We start from the raw sequence: 22,416 nt of genomic DNA, 5'->3' as shown, positions 1-22,416 counted from the left end.
AAATGATTGGTAAGTGATTTCTAACTCATTTTCTTCGCTCCTTAACATCTTTTAACACAATTTCAACTTCAAAACAAAGATTTTAATGGGGAAACTTGGGAATTTTGGGTAGAACTTAGATTTTCTAAAATTGGGAGTTTCGGACCTCAATTCGAGGTCCGATTCCAAAATAAATTATATATTTGAGTTCATGGGGGAATGGGTAATCGGGTTTTGGTTCGAACCTCGGGTTTTGACCATGTGGGCCCGGGGGAATTTTTGACCTTTTGGGGAAAAATGATGAAAAAGCTATAATTAGACATTGGGTTTGATTTGTTTAGCACATATTGATACTATGAAGTCATTATTGTATAGATTTGGTTGATTTGGAGCCGAATTCGAGAGGGAAAGCGGTTGTTGAGGATTGAATTGGCCGTGGAAGTTTGAGGTAAGTGTTTGATCTAACCCTAGCTTGAGGGAATAAGAGTTGAGTCTTGTTTGCTACTTGCTAATTGATCGAGTACGATTTATAGGCATGGTGACGAGTATCTATACATTGGTGTCTAGCATGACCGTGAGTCCTTATAATGCGATTATCATGTTTTGGTTGTAATTTCCGTGCTTATTTGAGGATTTCTATATGTTGTAAAGGACATGTGAAAGACAGTATGATCATTTGTTTTCGAGGAGCATTGGCTCGAGTTGTGATACGAATTTCGAAGGTATACGAAATGATCGGATTCTTTAGAGCGTGGGCTCAAATGATAAAAATGAATTATAAAGTAAGAAAAGAAAGAAAGAGAAAGAGTTATTGGTTATTCCCTTGCCGGGACGTTTTGTTGACTTCGTTGGTTTCCTCCCTTACCGGGATATTGAGTTTATTGATATTGTTCCCCTGCCGGGATTTCTTCTAATAATTGTTCACTTCCTTGCCCTTTTTTTTGTGACTGTTGTTTGGGCGAGGTAGAATGATAAATGATATGGATCGGGTTGCACACCGCAACAATGATATTTGAGGATCGGGTTGCGCGCCGTAACAATGTCAAGTGATATTTAAGGATCGGGTTTTGCGCCGCAACAATGATAAATGATCGGGTTGCACACCGTAACAATGATATATGTGGACCGGGTTGCACGTCGCAACAATGTTGAGATATATTGGGGTCGGGTTGCGTGCCGCAACAGTTATTGATAGAATGTGCTTATTTTTGGTATTAGTTTCTTGTTCGCTGTAAATTCTGAGCTGCCCTTAGATTGCTACTCTGGACTTACTGTTAATATTATTATCTCCCCACAGCATGTTTTCCCCTCCCATATTGTTATTTGCCTTGTATTTCGATTTCCGCTGTATATTTATGATTGCACAGGTTTACGTGGTGTCCAGTCTAGCCTCGTCACTACTTCGCCGGGGTTAGGCTAGAGACTTACCAGCACATGGGGTTGGTTGTGCTGATGCTACACTCTGTGCATTTTTGCACAGGTCCAGGTTTCGAGCAGCAACATCATTAGTACGGGAGCAGACCTTCAGTCCAGAGAGACCCGAGGTAGCCTTGCAGGCGTCCGTAGGCCCGGCGTCTCCCTTAATCTCTCTTTTAGTCTGTTGCCTCTTTGTATTCGAGACAAACAGCTTATGTTTTCTTTCAAACGTTGTATTTAGTGATTCATAGTCGTTCTTGAGTACTGTGACACCAGTCCTGGGTAGAGGCTTTCATTGACTGTTCGCATTTTGATTCAGTTTTATAATTTAGACTTCCGCTATTATTTAATTTCGTTATTCTATATTGTTGCTATAAATTGTTAAAAAGGTCTGTTCATTAATGGAAAAATAATTAATTTGGCTTGCCTAGGTTCTACAAGTAGGCGCCATCGCGACTCCCGAGGGTGAAAAATCCGGGTCGTGACATATATATATATAATTTTAATTTAATACTATAAATTATTTAAATTATCTAAATTTATCAATAAATATTTTTAAGTATATATAATAAAATTTTCAATATTTCCATTTAGTTATTTATTATTAATTAATTAAGAAATAAGTTATATGTAGCTTTTTCTGGTTATGCCATATGGCTGAAGTATTTATTACAGTAGTTAATTAGTCAATATGTTACATGTGGCTAATTTTAAGGCTGCCATTTGGCTTAAGGAGATGAGTTTTTCTCCTCCTTTTAATAATATATAGATTATACGATTAAAAAAAGTACGAAAAAAATAAAATTAATTTTTTTCATGTGCGTGTATCTGTATATAAATTCTATTAAAGAAGTCTAATCCTCAATTAAAATGTGGATTTGGGCCACAAATTTTATTGAGCCGCTCTTGCCGAGCTCATTGTAATTTTATAATTATGAGTTTAAAGAGTAAAATATTTATTGAAATCTTTAGCAATTATCTATATCTATATCTATACTATATTAAAAGTACCAAGGCCCTTAGCGAAATGTCGTTCGCCTTTTTTACCCTTTAAAAATAAAGTTCACAATGAATAAAATAGTCATTTTTTTAATTTTTTAATATTTATGCTACTAATTTTTTTAATATTTAGGATTTTAAAATCAACTAAAACTTTAGTTATTATAGTAGGAAATCCCAATATTTAAGACATTAAAATTAACTAAAATTTTCCTTTTATAATTCAAAATCCTAATATTTAGGACCAAATATAAGAACTAATTTTGACATTGTAATACGTTTATGGCATTCAAATTTCAAAGTTTTAATGTGTCACCACTAAGCATTAAATTGGGATTCAAGACATTAAAGGCAAAAAATGACGAACTATTACTACTTTTTACTTTGAAGAAAAGAACTACTATTATTAATTCTTCTTTTTTATTTTCTAAGTACTATTGATATTCTAAAAGTCAAGTTAGATGAGGAATCATAGTTAAAATAAGGGAAATTTACACAAAAATACAATTAGAGGAAGCACTTTTTACCCGGCTAACCCAGAAATACAGTTTTCATACGATAGCCCACAAACCTTTCTGAAAACAAGTCAAACTCTGCCCACCGTTAACTCATTGTGATTCCTTTTTTCTTTTACCATTCGTTTCACACCTAAATCAGATTTAACATTTTTATCTTTTCCTTTTCTCCTTTTTCTTTCTTATTTGTTTTCTTTTACTTCCCTCTTTACATATTTCAAAAAAATTAGAACTTGGTAAGTGAATTGTAAAATCCCTCCAACGCGTACAAGATTTTTTCATACAGCACATACACAAAAAAGAAGAAGAGAAGAAAGTGTCAAACTTTCATAGATGCCTTTTATACAGTGACAATGTATATACATCCTTATAAACTGAAAAAATATATAATTATATAATATTATACACAAATAAATATATTTATACACAATTATACATATTATACAATACTATATAAGTGGATATAAATACCACTTATACAATATTTTTACTGGAAAACACATTATGTCCAACACTACACTTACTGTAAATAATGTATCAACTTGTATAAACATGTATAATAGTATATAAGAGATGTTTGTACATCCATATACACAATTATACACTATTATACAGTGTTGATACAAACTGCTATATAGTAGAATTTTTTATCCAAACTTCGAGTTGTAGCAGAAGGTATTGGATGATTCAAATCGTCAATATGTTAACAACTTTACGCCAACGATTCCGAATTCAACACCCATACAAGATACACCCAGTTTCAGATCTGAGACTTCAAGGTCATAACAATAATGTGTAACGACCCGACCGGTCGTTTAGAGCTTTTGCACTTTGCTCGCCAGTTCTCGGGCATGACTTGCCCCGTGTGATGCATTAGGACTTATGTAAATCGTTGGTTTTGGTTTTAGGGTAATCAAAATGAATTTGGAGGAACAGTTCTCAGTCTGAAACTTGAAATTTGAAGGTTTGACTAAGATTTGACTTGTTTGTATATGATCTCAGATCGGAATTTTTATGATTTGGTTAGCTCCGTTAACTGACTGGGACTTAGGAGCATGATCGGAATGCATTTTGGAAGTCCGTGGAAGGTTCAGGCTTGAATTGGCGAAAGTAAGATTTCAGCGTTTTTTGGTTGATAGGTGAGATTTTGATATAGAAGTCGGAATAAAATTCTGGAAGTTGCAGTAGTTCCTTTGTGTCATTTGGGATGTGTGTGCAAAATTTCAGGTCATTCGGACGTGGTTTGGTTTGATTTTTCATCAAAAGCGAAATTCGGAAGATTTTAGAAACTTAGGCTTGAATCCGATGTGTTTTGGTTGATTTGATGTTGTTTGAGGTGTTTTGAGGATTGGAACAAGTTTGAATAAGGTTTTAGGATATGTTGGTGCCTTTGGTTGAGGTCCCGGGGTCCTCGGGTGAGTTTCGGATGGTCAATCGGACTATTTCATGCCTTGGAGATGCTGCAGATTTGCAGGTTCAGCTGTTGCAGAGTTTTGCCCTTAGCGATCGCGTAGGGAGTCTCGCTATCGCGTAGAAGCTTTTGAGGGGGCCGTCCAGTTGTTCTTCGCGTTTGCAAAGGTTGGCTTGCGATCGCATAGCGTGGAGTGGTTGTTGATCGCGAACTCGTGGTGAAGGTTGCGTTCGCGTAGAGTTAAGCGGGCCAGGGGTCTTGGTTGGATTTTTGTTCATTGCGAACGCGGGAGGCAGTCCACGATCGCGTAGAGTTAGTCGCCTGGGCATCGCGTTCGCAGGATGTTTGATGCGTTCACATAGAGTACATTGTGGAAGCTGAGTTTTTGTGCTTCGCGATCGCGAAGGTTTTCCCGCGATCGCGATGAAGAAAATTATACCTGGCAAGAAGGTTTTTAAACTCGTCTTGTCCGCGATTTTGGGGCTTATTTCCTCCATAGCTGGTCATTTTTAAAGATTTTTGAAGGAGATTAAAGAGGGATTCAAAGGGAATCACTTGGAGGTAAGATTCTTGGTCTTAAAACTCGATTATTATGTGAATTTCACCTAGTAAAACATGGAAATTAAGCCAAAAAAATTGAAGAACTAGGGCTTGAAATTGGAAACCTAAAATTTGGGATTTGAAGGGTCATTTGTGGATGGATTTTGATGTTCTTGGTATGTATAGATTCGTGTGAGGACGAGGATTCTATTGAGGTGACTTTTGTCGGATTCCGAGACATGAGCCCGGGGGCCGGGTTTGAGCAATTTCGGGATTTTTGATGTGAATCGGATATTTTCGAGTGGGCTTCGTTCTGTTAGCATATTTTAATAATTATGTACTGATTGTGGCTAGATTTGGAGCATCCGGAGGCCAACTCGTGCGGGCAAAGGCATCGCGGGCTAGAGTTTGGACCGGATCGAGGTGAGTAATGATTGTAAATGATGTTCTGAGGGTTTGAAACCCCGGATTGCATATCGTAGTGCTATATTGAAGTGAGGCACACGCTTGATGACGAGCGTGGGGTCGTGCACTATTGGGGATTGTGACTTGGTCCGTCCCGATTGATGATTTTACCGCGTATGTGATTGGAAACTATTTGCTATCATCATTATTTGGGCTGAATGCCATATTTGGGCCTAGTGCCAACTATTTGTACCCTTCGGGGATTTTGTTGATATTTCCTCACTGTTTTGACTTTATACTTGAACTCAGTCATGTTATTTTCCACTGTTTTCAAAACTCAGCCATGTTTACTTTGCTTTAACACTTGAAATGATATTTCAAATAATATTTTTGGGCTGAGCATCATGTTTTACTGTTGCTCGAGTGGGTTATGTGATTTTTGACTGAGTAAAGCCGAGGGCCTGTGTTGTAAGGATATCTTTTGGGTCGGGCTGCACGCCGCAGTGGTGATACACTGATTTTGATTTTGAGGTCGAGGGCTTGAGATATGTATGCCACGAGGTGTCTTGTTGATATGAGGCCGGGAGCCTAGAGATGATGCCACGAGATGGCTTGATATTGTGCTTGGGCCGTAAGGGGCCCCTCCAGGAGTCTGCACACCCCCAGTGAGCGCGTGTACCCATTGTGATGTGAGATATAGCCCGAGGGGCTAGTATTGTTCTATGTGATTGCCCGAGGGGCTGGTACTGTTCTGAGATATTGCACGAGGGGCGGATTTGTTGACATTGTGCCCGGGGGAGAACCTTATGTGCTTATCTTTCTTATTTGCCTGTCATTTACCTGTTTAATTGTGTATTTGTGCCCGATGGGCGGATTTTTGTGCTTATCTGCACTAGTTGTTCTGCATTCATTTGCGTAACTATTGAAAAAGTTATTTTTCAAAGAAGCAAATTTTAGGCCAAAACTTAGAACCATAAGTCTCTACGGCATATAGCCTTGTATACCATCGGAGTTGACTCCCTTACCGTCATCTCACGGCATTCTCTTAGGATTTTTACAGCCCTGATTAGGCGAGCTTTATCGTGAAAATACATGCCCTTTGCCAGCACCGTTGGACTAGACTCATCCCATATTGCTGACCAAAACTCGTCAAGATCCCGTGTGAGGGCATCCACATCCGGCATACTTGGCAAATTATCAAGGTAGGGAATATTCCGCTCATGAAAAGGCACGTGGGACTCGTACACTCTTGGTCTAACGGGAGGTGGAAGAGCATGCTCCCTTGTCAGCTCAGGTTCGACATTCACTTCCTCCTCATCATCACCCTCGTCAGGNTTCCACACGTTCGTATGCGCGCATGAGCCCTCAGTATCAGATGTGCATCGATGGCTTGTGATTCCCTGATCAAGGGGGGAGATGTGATCTCTATGTATTGGTGTTGGGCCAGTCTGGAGGACTTGAGGCCGGATTTTTGCCTATAGCTTGAGCACCAAGGTGCTGGTTATGTGAGCTCGTGTCTTGTTGAACTTGTATGGTTGGTAGTGTCCCTATTAGCAGAAGTGATAGCTGGATGGCCATGCGATGAGTATGTTATTGTCTGCGAGATGTATTCATATGATTTGGAAACGACGAGAAGGGTCTGCTGGATTATAGAAGAACTATTAGGTGCTTGATTTCCATCTTGATTTGAGGTATAGCCCCGAGTTATGGGCGTATGATGAATCCTTTCATGTTTTCTAGTTGGGAGCGAAGTAAATTTCATGTTGCGGTATGAGTTCAGACTCGGGAAGATTAAGTGACTGCGCGATGAATATGACGGTGGAAGGTATACAAAAATGCCAGTTTGAGGCAAAGCATGTGGGTTATCTCCTGCAGAATGTTCTGAGTTTGTGCGATCCTTATGTTGTCTGTTAGAAGATCTCAATTTCAAGTGAAAGATATATGTTGTAATCTAGGTTGCTTAAGAGAATGGGTTTAATTGTTACGAGAGTAAATGCGAGATTTGCAGAAGATATGAAGTACCGGATGGTCTGTGTCCCACGAGCTTATGAAGGATTGAGTTAATCTCACTATGGTATTATGGCAGCAATAAAGTATATGCGTTATGAGTTATGGTGTGTGTTTTGATCTGTGGCTACGAGCCAAGTGGGGGAGTTTGCTATTGATTAGCTGATTGCACGGTTATGTGCTATGTTGGTTCCAGTTTGAGGCATGCCAGTGAATCAGTTATGGTTTACGGAGATTGAGCCCGAGGATGGCTCGAGTAAAGGAAAATTCTCGACTAAGGAAAGGTTATATCATGCTTCATAGGTGTTTGAGAATCACGGAATGTCTTAAGTTGTTGTTGATAAAGAATGCTCGGTGCATAGGAAAGAAAGTGGCTTGGATGCATCAAGGTAAAGTTATATGCTGCAGTATCAGAAGTGCTAATGAGGCGAAGGTTGTTTAGTTCTTTTGATCGGACTAATTGCAGTTTGGGTAGAGTGGATGACTCTAGAGAATGGTTCTAATGTGTTCAAAATTTTACATGCAATAATTGGAGACTTTCAAGTTGTACTTGTGGCTAGAAACTGAGGTTTTACATTTGGAGGGTGTCAAGACTTGAGTCATTTCTATATCAATTATGGGATTCTATACATCAGTATTAGGAAAGTAATGTCTTCAGATTCGCAGGAAGTCTTTTCAGGGTAGGTATTCTGAATGTGGTGCTTTTGGGAACATTTGAAAGAGAATTCAGAGGGTTGTGAGCCTTAGACTGTGTGGTATTATACTTGGGTCTCGTGTGGTGAGTTTGGGTTGAGGAATTGCGATGTTATAGCAAGAAGGAGTATCAAGTTGAAGGTAAATCAGAAGGGAGCTCGGATTGATGGGATAGCTTGGTAGTAGGCCAGATCGGTATGGTAAGGATATGATTAGTTCTTTGGGTGTTTACAAGGTAATGAGTTTCTACAGGTATTTCGTGGCAATGCTCTTAGGTTTTGATGGCCGGCGTAGCTTGGTCGAGTCAGAAAGATTCAGTCCTGGCAGGTCTGGTTTGTGGAAGGGGAACTCGGGGAGCTCTTGATGGTTTCTACCTCAGTTGGAGAGGTATATTTTCTATGGGCATGAGGAGCGTGGGATGTATAGTGATTTTCTTCTATATGGGATCAATGGAAAGTTCTTGACTAGTTGAGTACGTAGATGTTTGTGGCTCGGAAGGGAGATGAAGTTCTCATGTTATCCTAGGATGGTATGGTATATGCGGTATGTTGGGGAGGATTGAGATTTGCGTGTGTAAGTTTACGGTTCAGTTCTGAACGGAAAGTCATAAAAACTCTTAGGCAACACGGGCAGTTTCAGATAATTAGAGAAATGAGCTTCAGATGATTAGGGAAATGATCTTCAGATGATTAAGGAAATGGTATTTCTAATTGGGGTGATTTGACAAGGGTATATGTTTCAGAAAAAGACAATGTGATTAAGTTGATGGTACTTCATTAGTATTGCGGCACTTTCTTGTTGGATCGACTGCGGATATTCGGGTTGCTTGGTGGTACGGAAGAATCATAAGAGTATCTCTCGTGGGAATGATTGGGTATTAGATGTGTGTTGTATACTCGGACGGTGGAAATGGGGATCGGATATGGTGATTCGTGTGTTGTATGGAGTTGGAGACTGAGAGTTCTCATATTCGGGCTATGTTGTGGTTGTGGGTCGTGTCTATTGGCACTGTTTAGTGACTATCGGGGTTTGGAGATCCGATTGGATCTTTTACTGCTTGGTATGTTAGATTTTGGATGTGATATTGGGTATAGACTGGTTGTCGCAGTGTTGTGTCATTCTGAGCTATTGCACTAAGGCGGCGATGTTGGCTATGCCGGGAATGCCACGGATTGAGTTGCGAGGTTCGACGGATTATGTTCTTAGTAGGGTGGTTTTATATTTCGAAGACCCAGCGGATGGCCGGGAAGGATTGTCTTTCTTAATTGGGCTTTCGTGATGGATGTCAGTGTATAGACTCCTACCATGGATTCAGTTCTGGTGGTGAGGGACTTTTCGGATGTGTTCTTGTGGCCGGGCATGTCACCGGGCAAGGTTGTTGATTTTGATATTGATTTGACGCCGGGCACCGTATCGTATGGCACCAGCAGAGTTGAAGGAGTTGAGGGAGCAGTTCCAGGGTTTCCTTGATAAGGGGCCCGTTGGCAGGCCAATGTGGATGTGTGTTCTAACTTGAGTCGACTTGGTTGGCTCCGAGTTGTATTGCTGAGGGATGTGTGATTCGATTTTTATTGAGCCTATTAGTGTTCTGTGGAGATATATGAGTTACCTTTCCGTGTTGTGGGGCATTGGATTTGTTGGTTATAGGCACATGTAGTGCGGTGATATTGGGGTCTCTCAGTGGAGCGAGCGGGAGGGGTATTGGATATTGCTCAGCGAATGGCGTATGGGTTATGTCCTTTTGGGTGTGTAGTGTTATGTATTTGTTTCGCCGTGGTTATGATGATTTGCTTTGGCTCTAGACATCAATTGCACGTGGACGTCAATTTCGAGCAGAGTGACTTAAGGTGTTCCATGTGGACCAATGTTTGGATAGGGTCGCGCATTGCAGCGAAGTTATGTGGAGGTATGACCTTGCGGGTTAGATTCATGTGTTCTGTTTCTATGATGTAAGACGGGTTCTCAGCCTGGTGTTGTGGTGGTATTGGTGAGCTTGCGGTACAACTCTTTCATTTGAATCACTTTCATGATTTGAGTATGTTCGGATTGTTCTTATTGGTGCGCGGATTGTGCAAGTTGCGACTTTATATACATTAAGGTGTCATGTCACCAGAGTGGTTGTGTTGGAATAGATGAGATCGTTAGGATCTTTAACGGATACGAACGGATTCGATTTCAGCATGTTGGAAGGATAAATATCGAGGTTCAGCTCAGAAATTTGCTATGGTCTTTGCCAAAGGAGAAGTGGCTTCATGAATGATTGATCTAAGAAATGGTTATGACTTACTGTGTGTTTTATTTATCATTGGCAGTATATGAAAGTGTTGGGATGAGACCTTAGTTGATAAGAGGTTTTCTATCGGTATTCGGTTATTGTGTGCAGCTACTGTGATTAGAAGTTATCGCTCCAAGCGTTTGAGTTATGTGGCATATCGTGTAATGCACCTGAGGTTGCAGGTATGGGTTGTTACAACTCGTTCGGGCTTATTCACAGTATAAATGTGAGATTCTGATCTTGTGAATGATTTCGGAAGTAGAAATATGGTTCTAAGGCTTATGGGCTAGGTTGGAATGTGAAAATGCTGTTACATTGTGTTATCAGACCTATATGAGATAGGGTGACGTGGGATCACCCCCGGGTATATGCATGGTAAGGTTATTCAGCGATTAGTTGGCTTTTGAAACAACTCTGGGCACGTTCGAGGACGAACGTATGTTTAAGTGGGGGAGGATGTAACGACCCGACCTGTCGTTTAGAGCTTTTGCACTTTGCTCGCCAGTTCTCGGGCATGACTTGCCCCGTGTGATGCATTAGGACTTATGTAAATCGTTGGTTTTGGTTTCAGGGTAATCGGAATGAATTTGGAGGAACAGTTCTCAGTTTGAAGCTTGAAATTTGAAAGGTTTGACTAAGATTTAACTTGTCTGTATATGATATCGAATCGGAATTTTTATGATTTGGTTAGCTCCGTTAGCTGATTTGGGACTTCGGGCATGATCGGAATGCATTTTGGAAGTCCGTGGAAGGTTCAGGCTTGAATTGGCGAAAGTAAGATTTCGGCGTTTTCCGGTTAATAGGTGAGATTTTGATATAGAGGTCTGAATGAAATTCCGGAAGTTGCAGTAGTTCCGTTGTGTCATTTGGGATGTGTGTGCAAATTTTAGGTCATTCGGACGTGGTTTGGTTGGGTTTTTTATGATAAGCGAAATTCGGAAGATTTTAGAAACTTAGGCTTGAATCCGATGTGTTTTGGTTGATTTGATGTTGTTTGAGGTGTTTTGAGGATTGGAACAAGTTTGAATAAGGTTTTAGGATATGTTGGTGCCTTTGGTTGAGGTCCCGGGGGCCTTGGGTGAGTTTCAAATGGTCAATCGGACCATTTCATGCCTTGGAGATGCTGCAGATTTGCAGGTTCAGCTGTTGCAGAGTTTTGCCCTTCGCGATCGCGTAGGGAGTCTCGCGATCGCATAGAAGCTTTTGAGCGGGCCGTCCAGTTGTTCTCCGCGTTCGCGAAGGTTGGCTTGCGATCGCATAGAGTGGAGTGGTTGTTGATTGCGAACTCATGGTGAAGGTCGCGTTCGCGTAGAGTTAAGCGGGCCAGGGGTCTTGGTTGGATTTTTGTTTATTGCGAACGCGGGAGGCAGTCCACGATCGCGTAGAGTTAGTCGCCTGGGCATCGCGTTCGCAGGGTGTTTGATGCGTTCGCAAAGAATAAATTGTGGAAGCTGAGTTTTTGTGCTTCGCGATCGCGAAGGTTTTCCCGCGATCGCGATGAAGAAAATTATGCCTGGACAGAAGGTTTTTAAACTCGTGTTTTCCACGATTTTGGGGCTTATTTCCTCCATAGCTGGTCATTTTTAGAGATTTTTGAAGGAGATTGAAGAGGGATTCAAAGGGAATCACTTGGAGGTAAGATTCTTGGTCTTAAAACTCGATTATTATGTGAATTTCACCTAGTAAATCATGGAAATTAAGCCAAAAAAATTGAAGAACTAGGGCTTGAAATTGGAGACCTAAAATTTGGGATTTGAAGGGTCATTTGTGGATGGATTTTTGATGTTCTTGGTATGTATAGACTCGTGTGAGGACGAGGATTCTATTGAGGTGACTTTTGTCGGATTCCGAGATGTGGGCCCGGGGGCCGGGTTTGAGCAATTTCGAGATTTTTGATGTGAATCGGATATTTTCGAGTGGGGTTCGTTCCCTTAGCATATTTTAATGATTATGTACTGATTGTGTCTAGATTTGGAGCATCCGGAGGCCGATTCGTGCGGGTAAAGGCATCGCGGGCTAGAGTTTGGACCGGATCGAGGTGAGTAATGATTGTAAATGATGTTCTGAGGGTTTGAAACCCCGGATTGCATATCGTAGTACTATATTGAAGTGAGGCACACGCTTGATGACGAGCGTGGGGTCGTACACTATTGGGGATTGTGACTTGGTCTGTCCCGATTGATGATTTTACCGCGTATGTGATTGGAAACTATTTGCTATCATCATTTTTTGGGCTGAATGCCATATTTGGGCCTAGTGCCAACTATTTGTACCCTTCGGGGATTTTGTTGATATTTCCTCACTGTTTTGACTTTGTACTTGAACTTAGTCATGTTATTTTTCACTGTTTTCAAAACTCAACCATGTTTACTTTGCTTTTATAACACTTGAAATGATATTTCAAATAATATTTTTGGGCTGAGCATCATGTTTACTGTTGCCCGAGTGGCTTATGTGATTTTTGACTGAGTAAGGCCGAGGGTCTGTGTTGTGAGGATATCTTTTGGGTCGGGTTGCACGCCGCAACGGTGATACACTGATTTTGATTATGAGGCCGAGGGCCTGAGATATGTACACCACGAGGTGGCTTGTTAATATGAGGCCGAGAGCCTAGAGATGATGCCACGAGATGGCTTGATATTGCACTTGGGCCGTAAGGGGCCCCTCTAGGAGTCTGCACACCCCCAGTGAGCGCGGGTACCCATTGTGATGTGAGATATAGCCCGAGGGGCTGGTATTGTTCTATGTGATTGCCCGAGGGGCTGGTACTGTTCTGAGATATTGCCTGAGGGGCGGATTTATTGACATTGTTCCCGAGGGGCGAACCTTATGTGCTTATCTTTCTTATTTGCCTGTCATTTACCTGTTTAATTGTGTATTTGTGCCCGAGGGGCGGATTTCTGTGCTTATCTGCACTAGTTGTTGTGCATTCATTTGCGTAACTGTTGAAATCATTTTTCAAAGAAGTTTAAACTGAGCTAAGATGTTTTAAGGGATTTTACAGCTTCATTACTTTCTTACTGGTTTTTGTACTGCTTCTATACAGCATGTTGATGCACTTTTCGTGATTTCTTACCATTCAGACTTTAGTTATGATTATTACTCACTGAGTTGGAAGTACTCACTTTACTCCCTACACCTTGCGTGCAGATTCAGGTGTTTCTGTACCCAGTAGCAGGTATTGGTTGCTCAGAGGCAGAGTCTTCGGAGTTCACGAGGTAGCTGCTTGGCGTCCGAAGTCCCGTGTTTCTCCCCCTTATCTCATTTCTCTTCCCTTATTAGCGACTTTGTATTAGCCTTGTAGACTATTCAGACTTGTGTTAGAATTGGTAGATGCTCATGACTAGTGACACCCCGGTATCGGGCTGTGTTTGGGCTGTATTCCGCATATTATACTATCTATTGCTTAGACTTTGGTTTAATTACTCATGTTTCGTCTGTTTATTACTACTTAACCGTTTAAAAAGGTGAATCGGATTTAATTGGCTGGCGTTGTCTTCACGAGAGGCGCCATCACGACCGGGTCCGGGTTTAGGGTCGTGACATAATGATCCGAATTTCAAACTTCAAAATCTTCCAAAATTAGTGATTATTTTTTGGTGCAAATCAAGTTTGAGAGCTATTTATTTTCAAATCTATGTGTATTTTCATTTTTCTTTCAAAATCTTCAATTTTCTTCAGCTTGCCACCATCAGACTTGACGGGCTTGGACGACGGAGGAGGAGCCTGAGCCTTCTTCGAGCCATTGATGGCAGAACTGAGTAGGGGGAGGGAGCATAGTAGGGGCTAGGTTAAGAGAGGATGAGGAGATCTGTGTGGGTTAGACAGAAGGAAACCAGAGGCGATGGGGAGAGAATTTAGTGTGGTGCAAATGAAGAAAGAAGAAAATAATAAAAACCCTAGATGTGTGTCTTTAACAATGGGCTAAAGGCTGAAAAGTTTCTTTCAAGTTATGTACAATATGGGCTAGGTCTGGTAAAGCTTAAAAATATGTGCCATTTTTTGTTATGGTGTGAAGTCATGTATTTTTCTTGTAATTCTTTCTTAAAATAAGCCAATATATAATTAATATAAGGGAAGTAATTTCTACTCCCTCCATCTCAAGTTATTTATCGTAATTTCTAAAAATAGATGTTTCAAATTATTTGTCATTTTACAAATTTAAGATAATTTTTTTTGTTACATTCTTAGTAGTAATTGTTCTTGAAGATGGAGGTGACACATAAATAAAGTAAATATTCAACGAAGAGATATTATAATTATGACATAATAAGGGTTAAATAGTAAAAAATTCCTGCGAATTAATATTTTCTTTAGGTGTTTGTAATATAGAAATACGACAAATAGTTTGAGGCAGAGGACGTATTTATTAGTAATCAAGAGCATTAAATAGGTTAAAAAAATGGTGAACTTATTAGTTATAGGAAACATTTATTTTAACAACAAGAATGTAACTCCAATCAAACAAATAATTGATCAGTGTCAGAAATCACATCAATTGGTAAATGAAACGATTACCGTTACAGATGTTAATATTGAAGTTGCACTAATCAATAAACTCATGAGTTTACTAGTAAAATTAACTAATAGCCCGTTTGGCCAAGCTTCTAAAATCTGCTTATTTTGAGAAGTGCGTTTCTCAAAAGTACTTTTTAAAAAAGTGCTTTTGGTGAGAAGTAGTTTGTGTTTGGCTAATTAATTTGAAAAGCACTTTTGAGCAGTAATTTGTGTTTGGCTAATTAATTTGGAAAGCACTTTTGAGCGGTAATTAGTGTTTGGCCAAGCTTTTGAAAACTGCTTCTAAGTGTATTTTTCTCAAAAGTGCTTCTGAGAAAAGTGCTTTTGGAGAGAAGCTACCTTTTTCTGCTTCTTCAAACTGCTTCTGCTTCTCCTCAAAAGCACTTTTTTTCCTTCCAAAAGCTTGGTCAAACATCTCAATTTTTGGCCAAAAGTGCTTTTGAATGTTTTACAAGAGAATACATTAAAAAGCTACAAATGTCATCTATATTATATTTTTCTAGAATAAAAGGCATATCAATCTATTTGTAAACTAATCATAAATACATCCAAATTGGCCTTGCAAGTGTTTCTACAGTGGGAACAATCACCTACTTGATGAAAGTTTAAACGAACAACATCATCCTTTACAATATGATAAAAGATGGAAAAAAACTATAATTTTACTTCATATCTTGTATACATCAAAATTAAGAGAAACTTTTAGTACAATAAACAAAGAAAACTTTCGTGGAGATTTGCATTCCCATTAAGGCAATTTACTACTTCAAATAAAGAGAACAATAGGCATTACAACAAATATGAATATGATATAAATTGTAGTAATTCAATATAGAAGTTCAGTTTATATTTTTTTATAATTCATTTAAAATAATATTAACTGGTGATAAAAAAAAATTTAATAGAAGTCTATATAAATTATACGAATTTTAATTTTTTCTCAATTTAAGTAGATGAGGTTTTCATTTTATAGAATATCATATGTTAATTTTTATAATGAAACAATACAAAAAATATAATAGATAATGTTTAAGACTATTTATTGGTATATGAAAACTTACTATGAAAGAATGGAGTTCAAACCATATAGATAAATTTTCACATCAATTAAGTATATAAGAGATAGCCTCCTAGTACAGTAGGAACAAATCTCATTACTTAAATTTAATTTTGAGGTTTAACAAACTATACTTTTTGTAAATACTTTTGAGTCTGAATTTTTTTTTGTTTGAAATCGCCTTCAAATAATAGAGTGGATAGATAAAAACTATTTAATTTTTATTTTTAAATTGCTTTAAAATAGTATGGATAAATATGAAAATCTTGTAAATATCTATATCGATACTTCTTTTTATTGCTTTATTATTTAAAAATTAATTTTACTTTCTCTATGAAACTTCTATTTTTGACTAAAACAAAATTACTAATATTACCAATTGAGAAAAAAGGTTCGAAATGAGTACTTGCATGCAATATTTCCTGCAAAAACAATCTAATCAACATTGGCACATAGCATTTAAATGAGAGTTGTGGTTAGGGAAATGTGGGGTCCACGTGTTTCAATGAGGACAAAGTTCTGCATTTAATAAAAGCAAACAATACAAGAGTTTTTATGAAATGACATATATGCCTTTGGTTGACCATCTTTCCTTTTCTATATAATAGAAATTGTGCATCTATTCATTATTTTCAAATCCTAGATCGATCTGTTCTTTTTTTTTTTTTTTTTTTTTTTGCACACGTGTCTTGTGTTTTGTCTATATGTGATGTCAGTTTCATTACAAGGGTATTCCTAGTGTGTTATCTACGTAGTTGATGTTGATTTCCACATCAAACGTCATAAGATCATAAATTAAATCAGCAACTCAATTTCCTTTGCTTGTGAACTTGGTTCGGAAACGGAAAGTAATATAACTATAAATTCTAATGGAAGACTGCTTTCCTAAGTTTGCAAGTAAAAGTACTGTTATTAATTTCTTAAACTTGGAAGATTAATTGCTTCTTTATCTCACTTTATTTTATATTTTGAATTAATGATGGTTCCCAACTGCAATACTCAACAATTTTATATTTAAGTAGATCTTGACATAATCTAATTGACATATTAAAACAAAAATATATACAGTGTAAAATAATAAAGTAGAATTATTTAAACGAAGATTATGGTACGATTTTGGAGATCAAAATTAAAATCTCAATGAAAACCAAAAAAATACTAGATGATTTCTTTTAATTTACTTAAACCTTGATGAGCAGAGTTATTTAATTCTTGTATTGGTAAGAGTTAAAATATATTCTAGACAAAACCGTCATAAAACAATTATACTATGATACTTGAGAATTTAATTATTGCACTTGGACCATACTTACGTTTAAACGTGAATTTAATTTTTTTACAGATAATTACAAATTTTAGTACACCATTTTGTCTCTATCTCTATCTTTGTATGTAAACCAAATATAGGAAAGAAAAAGACGCTAACTTCCATTTCTCCACACTAGTCTTGCAACTACGGAAGGGAAAGGAGAAAAATAGAATTACCACTTTTAATTGGTTTCGTTCAAATAGAGACCGGATAGGAAGTGAGAGAATAAAACTCTTCGTTCATTAGGGTTCATCTTATACTTTTTCCAGGAGGAGCCAACTTCAGAAAATTAACAGAAAATATTTGTTTTTATAGGAATCTTTTCTATTGCACACTCACCAAATATCCCTTTTAAGAAAAACAGAAAACAAACGAGAGAAATTGAAATAAATATATTTATCTACTTCCTCCTTTTTTCTTTGGCTTCCAAACCTAACTTCTTTTTTAAGGGAAACAAAAGAAGAAGATAATAACAATTACACCTCAGTCCCAAATAAGTTGAATTAACGATATAAATCCTTTTTTTTTTTTTTTGATTTAGCTCAGCTCATGATATCATCATTACTACCAAAATAAACTAAAAGAGCAAGTAAAATATAATATAAAACTTACTCTCAACTAGTAGGTATCTCTCTCTCTCTCTCACACACACACACGCATATATATATATATATATATATATATATATATATATATATATATATATATATATNATATATATATATATAAGAGAGAGAGAGAGATATTTTTTTCTTTTCCGTCGTGCCCAAGGATTTGTAGGTCTTCGAGACAACGTTTTCCTTCTATGTGAATTTAGGTCTAACCCGTCCCCTGCTAAAACCTTACGTACACTAGGGGTGTTTCGAACCGGAAAATCACACAAAACTGAAAAATCAAACCAAACCGATTAAAAAATCCGATTAGATTTGGTTTGGTATTGAGTAAAAAACCTGAATTAAACCGACATACAAATATATGATTTTTATATATACTTATTGTCACGCCCCAATTTTCATATAGCATGTGATAGCACCCAATGTCACCGCTAGGCAAGCCAACGGTAAACTAGCCATGTGTTTATTCTCTTAATAATTTCAAAATAACTGACTTTTATTTATTAAGTAAATGAGAAGTGGAAAATTATAGTATAGTAAAGCGTGAACCAAATAGGAGCAAGATACGGGAAATAAATACAAAAAACATAAAGTGTCTACTAGCATATTCCCAAGACTCGATATCACAAGTGGATGAGCAACTAGTAGAATATACAAAACACTATGCTACTGTCTGAAATAGGATAGACAAAAAGTAAATACAAAAGAGAGGACTGCGGGTGCTGCACAACGGCCTCAGAAAGTAGCTCACTGCTATGCCTTGGGGTAACGCGGGTGCGTGCCTGACTGACTGCTAGATACACCTACCTCAGATCCTGCATGATTAGTGCAGAAGTGTAGCGTAAGTACATAAACAACATATACCCAACAAGTATCCAGTCTAACCACGAAGAAGTACTGACGAGGGGTCGACATCGACACTTACTACAGGCCAATAATAAAATACAGAAATTCTAAATAGGCATGGAATACGAGAATAATAATAGTAACACAATAACCAACAGAATAAATGGTTCTTTAACAAATAGTAAATTTAAAAGTTTCAATTTGACACATGCTAACTCCAATAATTTCAGGGCATTAAATAAATTATAACCTCTCAAGCCATAGAATAATATCAAGTGTAATCAGGCTCCGAGTATTATCACGCATGATTTATGCTGAGATTGTAGGACCTAAAAATACTGTGTGCACTGCCGAGGGTCGAACAACACGAACCATAGATGCATCTATTATACTGCCGAGGCGAACGGCCCGCTCCCATGAGAGTAGAGAAGTTTACCTCGCTCACGGAAGTACTTGCGACGCATGAGGACATGGATTTCTCAGAGTTATTATATATTCCCCAATTCTTCCAAAAAAATAAGAAATCTAAATTGGAAAATTTCAACTTTAAAAACCCTAGTCTTAGATCTATTTAAAACAATTAATATGCATAATAAACATAACAGTACAATTGTGACGACCCAGTCGGTCATCTCATGAGTTACCACTCCGTTTTCCCCATTTCTGCTTCTATTTGCTTTGATTGTCGGTTCTATAGGTGATTGGGTTAGTTGGCTCGGGTTCGGAAAGGTTTTGAGAAGGTTTGAGACACTTAGTCTCTTTTAAGAAAGCTTAAGTTGGAAAAGTCAATCTGTTGGCCCAAGTAAAGGTTAGTTTTGAAGACTGACAAAGGAACTCAGGATGAACCAGGTCCATCCCTCAGGTGCACAAAAACGGGCAGATTCGAGCATGTGGGTTGCACGTGAAGGAGATAAGCTTAATATGGTGTATTTAATATCTCCTGATCGAAAAGGTTGCATAATTGATAAGGAGAAGGACTCCTTAATCAAAGAGAACACTATCCAAGATAGGGAAGGAGTTAGAAGTTTAAATCAACTAGAACTCTTCCACCAAGGAAGAGTTGCATCAGAACTCTAGTTATTTCTTCATCTACTAACTCTATAAATTGCAGGATGTTCTCACATTAAAGGGTTGCACAAAAACACAGAAGTTAAACGTGAATTGTGAGCAACATAGCAAGGCTTTTTGCAAGTAATTCGTGTGTGATTCAAGTGTGCAAACCTGAAGCTACATGAACCAGATTGAAGAACCAGCTCCATAAAGAGTTTTATGTGTCTTTCTTTATTTCTAGTTCAATTGTAGTAGGTGTTTTATATTGTACCTTTCAGCTTTATCTAGAAGCAATTGTAATAGGTATTTTGAGTATTCAAGTTAGAGTTAACTTGAAGTTGTAGCAACAGTTAGAGGCTGGTTGCTACAACGGGATTAGAGTTAATCCTTAGGTTTACAAAGAGTTTTTGTAAATGCTATTTTGGCTCAGTGATTTTAGTGGAAGTTTGGGAAAATCCTACTGAGTAGTAGGTCGTGGTTTTTTCACCTTTTGAGCCAGGTGTTTTCCACGTAAAAATCTCTGTGTTCTTTATTTTCTATATTTATTGTTCCGCAAACAGCCGTAGTTAGTACATCTAGAAGAACCAGGTTCTTCTAGAGCGAAAATTGGGTACCATACAAATCACCCCCTCTTGTGTGGTGTTGACGCTTAAAACATCACAATCGGATGTTGACTTATGTGTTAGAGGGCTCGGATGTGAGTTCCGATGGTTCGGATAGCATCGCGAGATGATTTGGGACTTGGGAGCGTGATCGGAATGTGTTTTGGAGGTCCGGAGCTTGAATTGGGGGAAATGAGTTTTGGCGTTTTCCGGTTGATAGGTGAGATTTTGATATAGGGGTCGGAATGGAATTACGGAAGTTGCAGTAGCTTCGTTATGTCATTTGGGATATGTGTGCGAAATTTCAGGTCATTCGGACGTGGTTTGGTATACTTTTTGATCAAAAGCAGAATGCGGAAGATTTTAGAACCTTAGGCTTGAATTCGATGTGTTTTGGTGCTTTTGATGTTGTTTGAGGTGTTTTGAAGGTTGGTATAAGTTTGAATAGTAGTATATGATGTGTTTGTGCTGTTGTTTGAGGTCCCGGGGGGCCTCGGGGTGGTTTCGGGTGGTTGACGGAGAGTTTGGAATTATTGAAGAAGCTGCAGATTTTCTGCTTCTAGTATTTCCGCACCTACGGATTGGGGACCGCAGGTGCGATGCCGCAGATGCGAGGAGGAAGACCGCAGAAGCGGAAGAAGGTGAGGGAGACAGAAACCGCAGAAGCGGTTGGTGAACCGCACCTGCGATAGCGCAGGTGCGGCTGTTGCATCACAAATGCGGAAAGCTGGAGGATAAGTGAAACCGCAGAAGCGGTTCGAAGACCGCACCTACGGTACCGCAAAAGCGGGATTTTGGTCGCAGATGCAAAATCCCTGGACCAGAACATATACGTTATTTCCTTCGCGATTTTTAGAGGGTTTCACCATTTTTAAAAGCGATTACGGGAGTTGCGAGCGATTTTTGAAGAAGGATCTCGAGGGAGCTTCATTGAGGTAAGGAATCTGGACCAAAAACTCGTTCTTATTGTATTAATTCACGGATAGGGCTGAGATTAATGGAAATTAAGCAAAAAATGGAGGAACTAGGGCTTAGAAACTTAGGCCTTTGATTGAGGATTTGGAAGACCATTTGTGGTCGAATTTTGGAACTTTTGATATGTATGAACTCGTGGGGAGATAAGGAATCTAATGACGTAAAATTTATCGAATTTCGAGACGTGGGCCCAGGGGTCGGGTTTTGGTAATTTCGGGAATTGTGTTGTTTTTCGATTGTTTTCGAGTGGGCTTTTTCCCTTTAGCATATTTTGATGATTACATTCTGATTTTGGTAGATTCGGAGCATCCGGAGGCCGATTCGAGGGGCAAATGCATTGTGAGATAGATTTTGAGCCGGATTGAGGTGAGTAATGCTTTTAAATGTTGTCCTGAGGGTATGAAACCCCGGATTACATAGCGTTCGGCTATGTTGAGGTGGCGCACGCTAGATGGCGAGCGTGGGCTCGTGCACCATTGGGGATTGTAACTTGGTCCATCCCGAATGACTGTTTTACTGCGTATTTGACTGCAAATTGTCTGATATTATCATGTTTTGGGCTAAATGCCATATTTGGGCTTCGTGCCAATTGTTTGCACCCTTAGGGGATATTTTTGCTGTTATTTTCCTCACTATTTGACTTTATACTTGCACTCAGTCATACTATATTTTACTGTTTTCAAAACTCAGCCATGTTATTCTGTTTTAAACACCTTAAATGATAATTTTAAAAGATATTTTGAGCTGAGCATCATGTTTACTGTTGCCCGAGGGGCTTATGAGATTCTGACTGAGTAAGGCCGAGGGCCTGTGTTGTGAGGATACTTTTGGGTCGGGCTGCACGCCGCAACAGTGATGTACTGATTATGATAATGAGCCGATGGCCTGAGATTGTATGCCACGAGGTGTCTTGTGATTGATATGAGGCCGAGAGCCTGTTTATGATGGGACAAGATGGCTTGATATTGCGCTTGGGCCGTAAGGGGCCCCTCCCGGAGTCTGTACACCCCTAGTGAGCGCAGGTACCCATTGAGATATGAGATATAGCCCGAGGGGCTGGTATTGTTCCTCGAGGTTCTTTAGATCAACGGTGGAGAACTATGGTTCTCCATGTATAAATGTGTCCGAATCCCTCACCCCCCCCCCCGTCTCACTTGTCTCCATCATCAGAAACCCACCCAGAACCCTAGCGGCGCGTCCTAATC

This window comes from Nicotiana attenuata, unplaced genomic scaffold, assembly GCF_001879085.1.
Source record: "Nicotiana attenuata strain UT unplaced genomic scaffold, NIATTr2, whole genome shotgun sequence".
In the NCBI taxonomy this organism is placed as follows: Eukaryota; Viridiplantae; Streptophyta; class Magnoliopsida; order Solanales; family Solanaceae; genus Nicotiana; species Nicotiana attenuata.
The sequence above is the reverse complement of the archived record's forward strand: the minus strand, read 5'-3'. Positions refer to the sequence as shown.